Below are 9,577 nucleotides of genomic sequence, written 5' to 3' on the forward strand. Positions count from 1 at the left end.
TCACAATGGGCCAATTCTCAGCAGTGCTGAGTTCCTGCATCTCCCTCTGAAACCAGTGGGAGCTGCAGGTGGGGTGACCAGATGTCCTGATTTTTATAGGGAAAGTCCTGATTGTTAGGTCTTTTTCTTATATTGGCTCCTATTACCCCCCCCCCCACACACACACCCTGTCCCGATTTTTGTCACTTGCTGTCTGGTCACCCTAGCTGCAGGTGCCCAGCCTCTCTCAGGACTAACCCTGTTGGCTGCATTTCATGGTAGCTGGCCCTGCAGCCCTCAGTCAAACTGCCCAAAAGACAACAGACTCATTCGGTGCTTGGCCAGGTTTGTTGTTGACAAAGCACTTGTACCAGCACCCCCTAGACTCAGCATGGGCACTAGGACATGTACGCCCGTGAGAATGGACCAGCTCAGTCAGCAGCGGGACTTTCCACTGCCCCCTTGGCCAGATGTACCTTCTGTGACCCCTCTTATACCCTGATACAAACAAGTTGTGTATCACCCCTCTCACGTGCTTAGTTACCACCCTACACCCTGGAGCTGTTGGTTCGAACCCTAGGAGGGGTCAGTGTGTCCCTGTACCATCTTCGGGGACTGTATTTATTTTATAACTCTGTAGCAGGGTATTCTCATACTACCCTTCTGGACTGTGTTTAGTGACTAGCTAGTGCCTAGTATTTATTAGGAGTGTCTCTGTTTTAGCAACACCTGCCCCATCCTTACCAAGTTCATGTACTGAACAGTGGCGTTGTAAGCAGGGCCTGACTCTGGCTGATGTTTGGTTCAGGCCTCATCTGGTACCAGGCTCTGTGTTTCAGGCTCTTTCTGCTACAACCCCCATATCCAAATCACCCCAGGTTTGGCCTTGGTTTTCCCAGCAGATGAGTTTGCAAAACCAAGACCTGAACCATCTCCCCTTCTGTTCTGCTGTAGTGTTAGGGGCTCTCCAGCCTTGTTTGTGAGTGACCCCCCCACCCCTGTAACTTGAGTTGCCTTGAACTCCCTGATCTGTTGTTCACCCTGACCCCCAGGGCAGGAGCAACTCCCACGTGGAGACACTCTTGCCCTCGAGTTAGCATCAAGCCCCAACCCTGCTGGCCTGAAGCTTTCAGGAGGTTGGGTTTATAGATTTTGCCAGTGAGCAAAGAGTCAGAGCTGCAAACTAATTCCACTGCAACAGTTTGTACTTCACTGGGTGGTTTGGGTTCAGTCTGTGACAGTGTAAGGACAATGTCTGTGAGAAGTAGAGACGTGTCCACAGGAAGTGGAGATGAAATAGTTGTTTAGCCATGTTGTAGAGGGGAGGTTAATGAGAGCTAGAACTGAAGGGAAGAGAGAGGGACAGACAGATCTCTCAATGGTCTCAGATTATCTCACTCAGAAACATAATTCCATAAAACATAAGCAGGAAAGAAGACAGAAGTTAGCAGAACACCACTTATACCAGTTCAGGATGTGCCCCAGTGTTCCTTATGACTGATTTATGGAAATATTGGACACTGAGGTTGATGCATGGGGCATATTTATATCGTTACCAAAATCCTTCATGCAGAAAAGCAGTGAGTCACTGGAAGACCTGATGACTGTTGCATGAACAAACTCCAGAAAGGAAGAGGGAAGACTGGACAAAGGAAGGGGTGGATAAAAGGAGGAAAAAATAAAAATAACTCTGTTTAAACTCTTAAAGAAAAGAATAAAACACATTCAGAACGGTAACAGATTCTGATTCTAGCACTTGTGACAGGTGTCAGCCTGTAACGGTTGAACTGCAGCCAGCAGCTCTTAGCATCTTAGCTCTTCTCCCGTTCTCAGAGGCGGCTGCAGCTCAGAGAGACTGGAAAGGTGCAGAGGCTGAGCTCTGACATGGTGCTCAGTGGACTCGCGCTCTAAGTCCCTTGTTACCTGGGGCTTACAACACTGGGCAGGTAGCAAATTGCTGGCATTGACCAGTGATGGTCCCTTGGGTTCCCGTTCCTGTCCCAGACAGGTTCCTTGCTGTGATCCCACCTCTCACAGGTAGGTTCTTTTAATAAACTCTTTTATCCAACATCTTTATGGCTGACTTAGAACAACGCTTCCTTAACTCTCGTTCCCTAACACCCCTACTCTACTTGCGCTACATTGATGACATCTTCATCATCTGGACTCATGGAAAAGAAGCCCTCGAGGAATTCCACCGAGATTTTAACAATTTCCATCCCACCATCAACCTCAGCCTAGACCAATCCACACAAGCGGTCCATTTCCTAGACACTACTGTGCTAATAAACGATGGTCACATAAATACCACCCTATACCGGAAACCCACTGACCGCTATACTTACTTACATGCCTCCAGCTTCCATCCCGGACACACCACACGATCCATTGTCTACAGCCAAGCTCTAAGATACAACCGTATTTGCTCCAATCCCTCGGACAGAGATAAACACCTACATGATCTCTATCAAGCATTTTTAAACCTACAATACCCACCTGCTGAAGTGAAAAAACAGATTGACAGGGCCAGAAGAGTACCCAGAAGCCACCTACTACAGGACAGGCCTAAAAAAGAAAATAACAGAACACCACTAGCCATCACCTACAGCCCCCAACTAAAACCTCTCCAGCGCATCATCAAAGATTTACAACCTATCCTTAAAGATGATCCCTCACTCTCACAGATCTTGGGAGACAGGCCAGTCCTCGCTTATAGACAGCCTCCCAACCTGAAGCAAATACTCACCAGCAACCGCACACCATACAACATAAACACTAACCCAGGAACCTATCCTTGCAATAAAGCCCGATGCCAGCTCTGTCCACATATCCATTCAAGTGACACCATCACAGGACCTAATCACATCAGACACACCATCAGGGGCTCGTACACCTGCACATCTACCAACGTGATATATGCCATCATGTGCCAGCAATGCCCCTCTGCCATGTACATTGGCCAAACCGGACAGTCTCTACGCAAAAGAATAAATGGACACAAATCTGACATCAAGAATCATAACATTCAAAAACCAGTGGGAGAACACTTCAATCTTTCTAACCACTCTGTGACAGACTTGAAGGTGGCAATTTTGCAACAAAAAAACTTCAAAAACAGACTCCAAAGAGAGACTGCTGAACTTGAATTAATATGCAAACTAGATACTATTAACTGTGGTCTAAACAAAGACTGGGAATGGTTGGGTCATTACACCAATTGAATCTATTTCCCTATGTTAAGTTCTCCTCACACCTTCTATGGGCCATCTTAATTATCACTTCAAAAAGTTTTTTTTCCTCCTGCTAACGATAGCTCATCTCAATTGATTAGACTCTGCCTGTTGGTATGCATACTTCCACCTTTTCATGTTCTCTGTATGTATAAATATCTCCTGTCTGTGTGTTCCATTCTATGCATCCGAAGAAGTGAGCTTTAGCTCACGAAAGCTCATGCTAAAATAAATTTGTTAGTCTTTAAGGTGCCACAAGTACTCCTGTTTTTTTTAGGTAGGTTCCTGGGTCAGTTGTTTGCTTTCTTCAGAGATGTGAAACCCTCTTCCAAATACTGAGCAGCTCCTTTTCCTCCAGTTCCATTATGTTTGTGCCATTCCATGTCTCTGGTGTTTGGGTTTTCCAGGGTCCTGAATCTCCACTCCCTGCTGAGATCTGACCCTTCCGAATCCCTGACCTTGGCTGGGCTCTGATTTAACATGAGGTCTGTAATGTCTGAATCCTGACGGAGACAGCAAGGAGAGGAAAGGGTGAACAGGCTTCCTTGGGATGGAGGGGAAGTACCAGACCCTCTCCAAAGGTGGGGTGGTGGGGTCAGGTGAGCTATCCATTCAAGGAGGAGAGGTTGAAATCTGAGCATTACAGGGAAGCACACTATTGCCAACCCTTGATTTAAAAAAAAATGACGAATCCACCTCCCCAAAATCATGAGATTTGTCTTCATGTTTTTGACCCTTTGCGGGGGAGGTCACATTTTCAAGCTTTCCTCTGCAACCATGAGGGCTAGAAACCATTTTTTGTAAACAAAAGCAGAGATTTGCATGTAATCCTGTGACTCTAGGGACTGGGCCTCTCACTTCATCCTGTTTGAGCTCCTTCCCATTCATGGGGAGGACCAGCACTAGCTCCCGTGAGCTGCATCCCGTCCCAGCTGGCTGCAGGATGAACTCAAACAATGGTTTTAGTCAGTGTCACTTGCAGCCTGAGGTGTACGTACCTGCAAGGCTGTCATCCGTCCTTTGCACCTTAAAAGAAAAGCAGTGGCCCCCTTGATCTCTCTGCCGCTGCCTTCCCTGGGCGTTAGTTCAAATGCCTGTAGTTACTGATTCACACCTTGTGATTCCCTCCGGGATGCTTTACCTTTGTTCGTTGTTGGTTTCCTCACACTAAAATGGATCATTCAGACTGAAACACTCTCTGCGTTTTGAAAAAGTGACACAGTCCACTGTGCAGGACCCAGAGCAGGAACTGGAGTGGCTCAGAGAGCCTGGGTATGTGCTAGAAACTTGCAGACAAACCATTGTTTCTGTGACAATCTCCCTCACACTCTCCCCTCTCCCTCTGTGTGTTACTGGGGCATTGCAGGTACCTTCTGCAGTAGGGACAGGGGATGTTAATGTATCCCTCTGTCATCAGCCCTTGGAACTCTCCCCCCTCGCAGAGCTGCACAGATACTACTTCAAACTGGATTCTCCAGGGGCTAATAGCCAAAGGGGTTTTGGAGAAATAGCCTGGTTTTAAACTGGCTCAGGGCCTTCTTCCAGCCCATGGGCAGGACCCCGGATCCACAGAGGGCCCCAGCCCCGGGGGAAGGGTTGGAAGGACGGGGGCTTGTCCAGACCTGAAGCTGTGATGAACAAGGAGATCCCTGGGGTGGGGCCAGAGCCCATGGTAGGGTTGGGGGATCGCTGGGAAGCTCATTACCACGTGTGTCGGTTCTTTCCTTGTTTTTAATGGGTTTTTCCCTGGAGTGTTTTTATGTAAGAAGAAATAGACTCCCCTAGTGTGACACCCCCTAGGGCACAAGCGGTGTCCCCGTCGCTCACTAGCCGGGAGACCTTTGACAGCGCTTTGCTAGTGAACAGTGAACCCCTCCAGGCTCGGTTCACGCTCAGCCACCAGCATCCAACGTGAGGCCCAGCTGAATCCACAAATGCTACGCCCAGCTAGTCATGAATAGACACAGGGCGGCACCCGCATATCCCTCAGTCCCAGCCTTGCACCCCAGAGCTGTGCATCGTGTACGGCTCAGGACCCCAACACCCCCGAAGGGTGTCAACTCATTAAACATCCGTCGTTCCACCAAGGGGTGATGAACATGCCCCAGCCTTTAACGTGAGTACAGATCCCTCGAACACACCAGCCCAAAGCAAACTGGCCTAGATAAACAATGAAACAAGCTTATTAACCAGTGAGAGATTTTAAGTGAGAGAGGCATAAAAGTCAGCACTGGTTAGAAAAGATAAGATTGTGGTTGTATCCTAACTCCTAAACGTTACCAAGCTGAATAAGATTTGAAAGCAAAAAGGTCTCTCCTCCCCCCAAAACTTTCCGCAGGCCGTACTGACTGGGAGGCTTTGCAGCCAAGACCCCTTCCTCCCGCCGCAGCCTCCCACGCACACTTCAGTGATGGTTCTGTCTTTCACACACTCTTGCCACCATGTGTTGAGATGGGTTGGCCAGGATGTGGGGAAGCCATTGCTTCTTATTTTATACCCTCCTCCTTTCGGTGAGGATGACCTGCACCCCAGCAAGGGGAGAAGGCAATCAGCCTGTGCTTTATGGAAGATTTGAAGCCTCTTCCAGGTGAACTGTAAATCTTTTGTTCACACTGTCTTTCTACGTGATGGATGATTGGCAAATCTTTTGTTTACAGGCCCTACTGCTGGCAAATGGTTGCTTCAATAGCTCATCATTTTCTAACATCTATGGTCAGCCCTTTGTTGACACTGGGGAGCTAGTCTGTGGGTGTTCCCCAGAATTACAACATGTTTCAGTAACAAACATGTAGCACAAGTTGTACAATGCCGTAGCCAATACCGACGCACACATTTTAACAGGACAATTATGCTCAGCACATTATGAGTTTTCAACTGATCCCTCACAAGGCACACTTTGTACAAAATATATCAGAACCCTATAAAAGTGGTGAACATGCGGTGTAGGGTCTCACCCACAGGCAGTGCTGCATGGTACCTTATAAGTGCAGCAATTACACCTACTAACGTCCTCTGAAAGGAGCAGGGCTTTTTGCTGCCCCAAGCGGCGGGGGCGGGGGTGTGTGGGGCGGGGGTGGGGGAAGCCGCGATCACAATCAGTGGCACTTCGGCAGCTCAGTCGCGCTGCTTTCTTCTTTGGCGGCAATTTGGCGGCAGGTCCTTCCCTCGGAGAGGGACCGAGGGACCCGCTGCCGAAGAGCCCGACGTGCCGCCCCTTCCCCTTGGCCGCCCCAAGCACCTGCTTGCTGAGCTGGGGCCTGAAGCCGGCCCGGAAAGGAGGCGAGCAGGTCTCCTTGGCCAGCCTGTCTGTGGTGGGAAATATAGCGAAGGCAGGAAATTGCACAGCCTGGAACTACCCTGGTCAGAGGGGAGAGGGCTGCAGTCTCCACCCAAGAGGTGACACTGGGGAGCTGGCAGCCTGGGAACAGGTGCCCTTGCTGGCCACTGAAGTCTAGGTGCAGTTGCCCAAACTGTGACTGTGCAGATGTTGTTGGTTGTTCTCAGGAGTAAAGTAACCCCAGACTGAGCCCCGCTCTCTGCGCACTCCCCCAGCAGGGCTGTGTCTTGCTAATTCTTCTCTTTGGGGATTTCTACAGGCTGATTCTGTTTTCTGCAGCTTGGTTTCCTGTTGCCTTTTACAGCATCCTGCGCCCACTTCCAGTTTCTCATCAGTTTAGTGTCTGTTTTGTAAACTCAGCATTGGCTGGGCTCTTCGTCCCATTTTATCTGCCCACCCAAAGCTCGTGGGGGCTGGGGCTGGATGTGCTGGCTCTGGGTTTGGTCTCTCTGTCCCCAGTGCTGACGTGCTGCCTGCACTCTCCAGAAGGAGCTGGCCGCAGCAGTATGAAATCTGCAGTTATGATCACAGATCCCCTGAAGTGAGCTGCCTGCCGCCGGATGTCCAGGCAATAAGTGACAGGTGCCCAGACAAAGCTGGTCCCCCTCAGACAGACTAAGTTTTGTATATTCGCTGACTGACCCGTAAAGGAAAGACAATGAGGAGTCCTTCTGGCACCTCAGACCAGGGGTGGGTAACCTGCGACCCGCGGGCCCGTCCTGAGCAGCCCCTGAGCTCCCGTCTGGGGAGGCTAACCCCCAGCCCCTCCCCTGCCTTCCCCCCCTCGCCCCCGGAGCCTCAGCCTGCTGCGCGGGCAGCGCTCATGTGGATTAGCAGGGCAGCGTGTCTGGCTCCGGCCGAGTGGGGGCCCAGGGCCAGGGGGTTGGATAAGGGGCAGAGGGGCCCAGGGGGCAGTCAGGGGACAGGGGATTGGATAAGTGTGGGAGTACTGGAGGGCCTGTCAGGGGACGGGGGGTGTGTGGATAAGGTTCGGGGCAGTCAGGGGACAGGGACCAGAGGGTTTGCATAGGGGTTGGGGTCCCAGGGAGGTGGTTGGAGTGGGGGGGCAGTCAGGGGACAAGGAGCGAGGGATTGGATGGGTTGGGGGCAGTTAGGGGGCAGGGGGCAGGCTGTTCGGAGAGGCACAGCCTTCCCTACACAGCCCTCCACATAGTTTTGCAACCCCAATGTGGCCCTCGGCCAAAAAGTTTGCCCACCCCTGCCTTATACTAACCAATTTATTTGGGCATAAGCTTTTGTAGGCTAAAACCCACTTCATCAGATGCATGGAGTGGAACATACAGAGGCAGGTATAAATACACAGCCCATGAAAAGACGGGAGTTGCCTTACCATGGGAGGGGTCAGTGCTAACGAGCGAATTCAATTAAGGTGGAAGTGGGCTATTCTCAACAGCTGACAAGAAGAGAGGAAAATCACTTTTGTAGTGATAATGAATTCAATGGAATCAAGGTGGCACATTTCAAACAGTTGACAAGGTGTGAGTAGCAGCAGGGGGAAATTAGTTTTTGTAGTGACCCATCCACTCCCAGTCTTTATTCAGGTCTCATTTGATGGTGTCCAGTTTGCCAATTAAGTCCAGTTCTGTAGTTTCCTGTTGGAGTCAGTTTTTGAAGTTTTTTTGTTAAAGAATTGCCACTTACGTCTGAGTGTCCAGAGAGGTTGAAGTGTTCTCCAACTGGTTTTTGAATGCTATAATGCTTGATGTCAGATTTGTGTCCATTTATTCTTTTGCGTAGAGACTGTCCGGTTTGGCCAATGTACATGGCAGAGGGGCATTGCTGGCACATGATGGCATATATCACGTTAGTAGATGTGCAGGTGAATGAGCCCCTGATGCTATGGCTGATGTGGTTAGGTCCTATGATTGTATCCCTTGAATAGATATGTGGACAGAGTTGGCACCAGGGTTTATTGCAGGGTTTAGTTTCTGGGTTAGTGTTTTTGCTGTGTGGTGTGTAGTTGCTGGTGAGTAGTTGCTTCAGGTTCAGGGGCTGTCTGTAAGTGAGAACTGGCCTGTCTCCCAAGGTCTGTGAGAGTGAGGGATTGTCCTTCAGGATAAAGGAAAGAGTTTGCTCTATTTAACAAGCACAGCACTGCATCCCCGTGGGTAGATGGGCAGTGCCCCTGGAATGCAAGGAGTCAAACTTGGGAAAGGAGAAAAATATTTGGTTATATTCTCAAGTGATCAGCAGCCTCAGGCTAACCCAGGACCCTTGTTACCCCATGGCCTGATGCATCTAAACGCTGTGACAGGGTCCCTGGATTCTGCAGTGCTCAGGGGTAGCAGGTTGGAAATCCCTCAGCTGCTTCAGTCATGTTTTACTGAATTCAGGGTGAAAGGGAGAATGGGGTGATGCTTTCTAGTGGAAATGTAGAGGCTGGAGCACAGTTCTGCAGCAAGACGAGGGTAGGAGCTGGAGTCTGTGACTATAGAAGCAGGGGATACACAGGGACCTGGTCGTAGCCGTGGTAACCTTGGAGATTTTTTTTTTGTCTGGGTGCAGGAGGGGTTGAGATTAATGGGAGCAGGATCTAGCCCAATATTTGTACAGAGTACAAGTTAATACAATCCTTGTGCCATGGGACCTGACATCTGTGAAGCCACTGTTCAAACACTGAACCAGCAGAAATCTTTCTGGTTAGGATGCAGAAAGAATGGGATGGTGAATAATACCTATATATATATATATATATATAGCCTTTATGTACATCCATGGTGCAGTCTCATCTGGAATATCATTTTCAGTCTGGATCATCTGTTCTCAAAAAGGATATTGTGGGGTTCAGAGAATAGCGATGAGGGAGATCAAGGTCATTAAACTCTACTAGGAAAAGAAATGGAGAAGACTGGGATTGTTCACCTTAGAAAGGTGATTGAACAGGAGGGGATGTGTAAAATACTAACCGGTCTAGAGAAAGTAGATTGGAAAGTTCTGTTCTCCCTGTCATGCAACAAGAACAAGAGGAGATTCAACTAAATTAGAAGGTGGGAAATTCAAACTGATAAAA

Source organism: Mauremys mutica, chromosome 14 (assembly GCF_020497125.1).
Source record: "Mauremys mutica isolate MM-2020 ecotype Southern chromosome 14, ASM2049712v1, whole genome shotgun sequence".
NCBI lineage: Eukaryota > Metazoa > Chordata > Testudines > Geoemydidae > Mauremys > Mauremys mutica.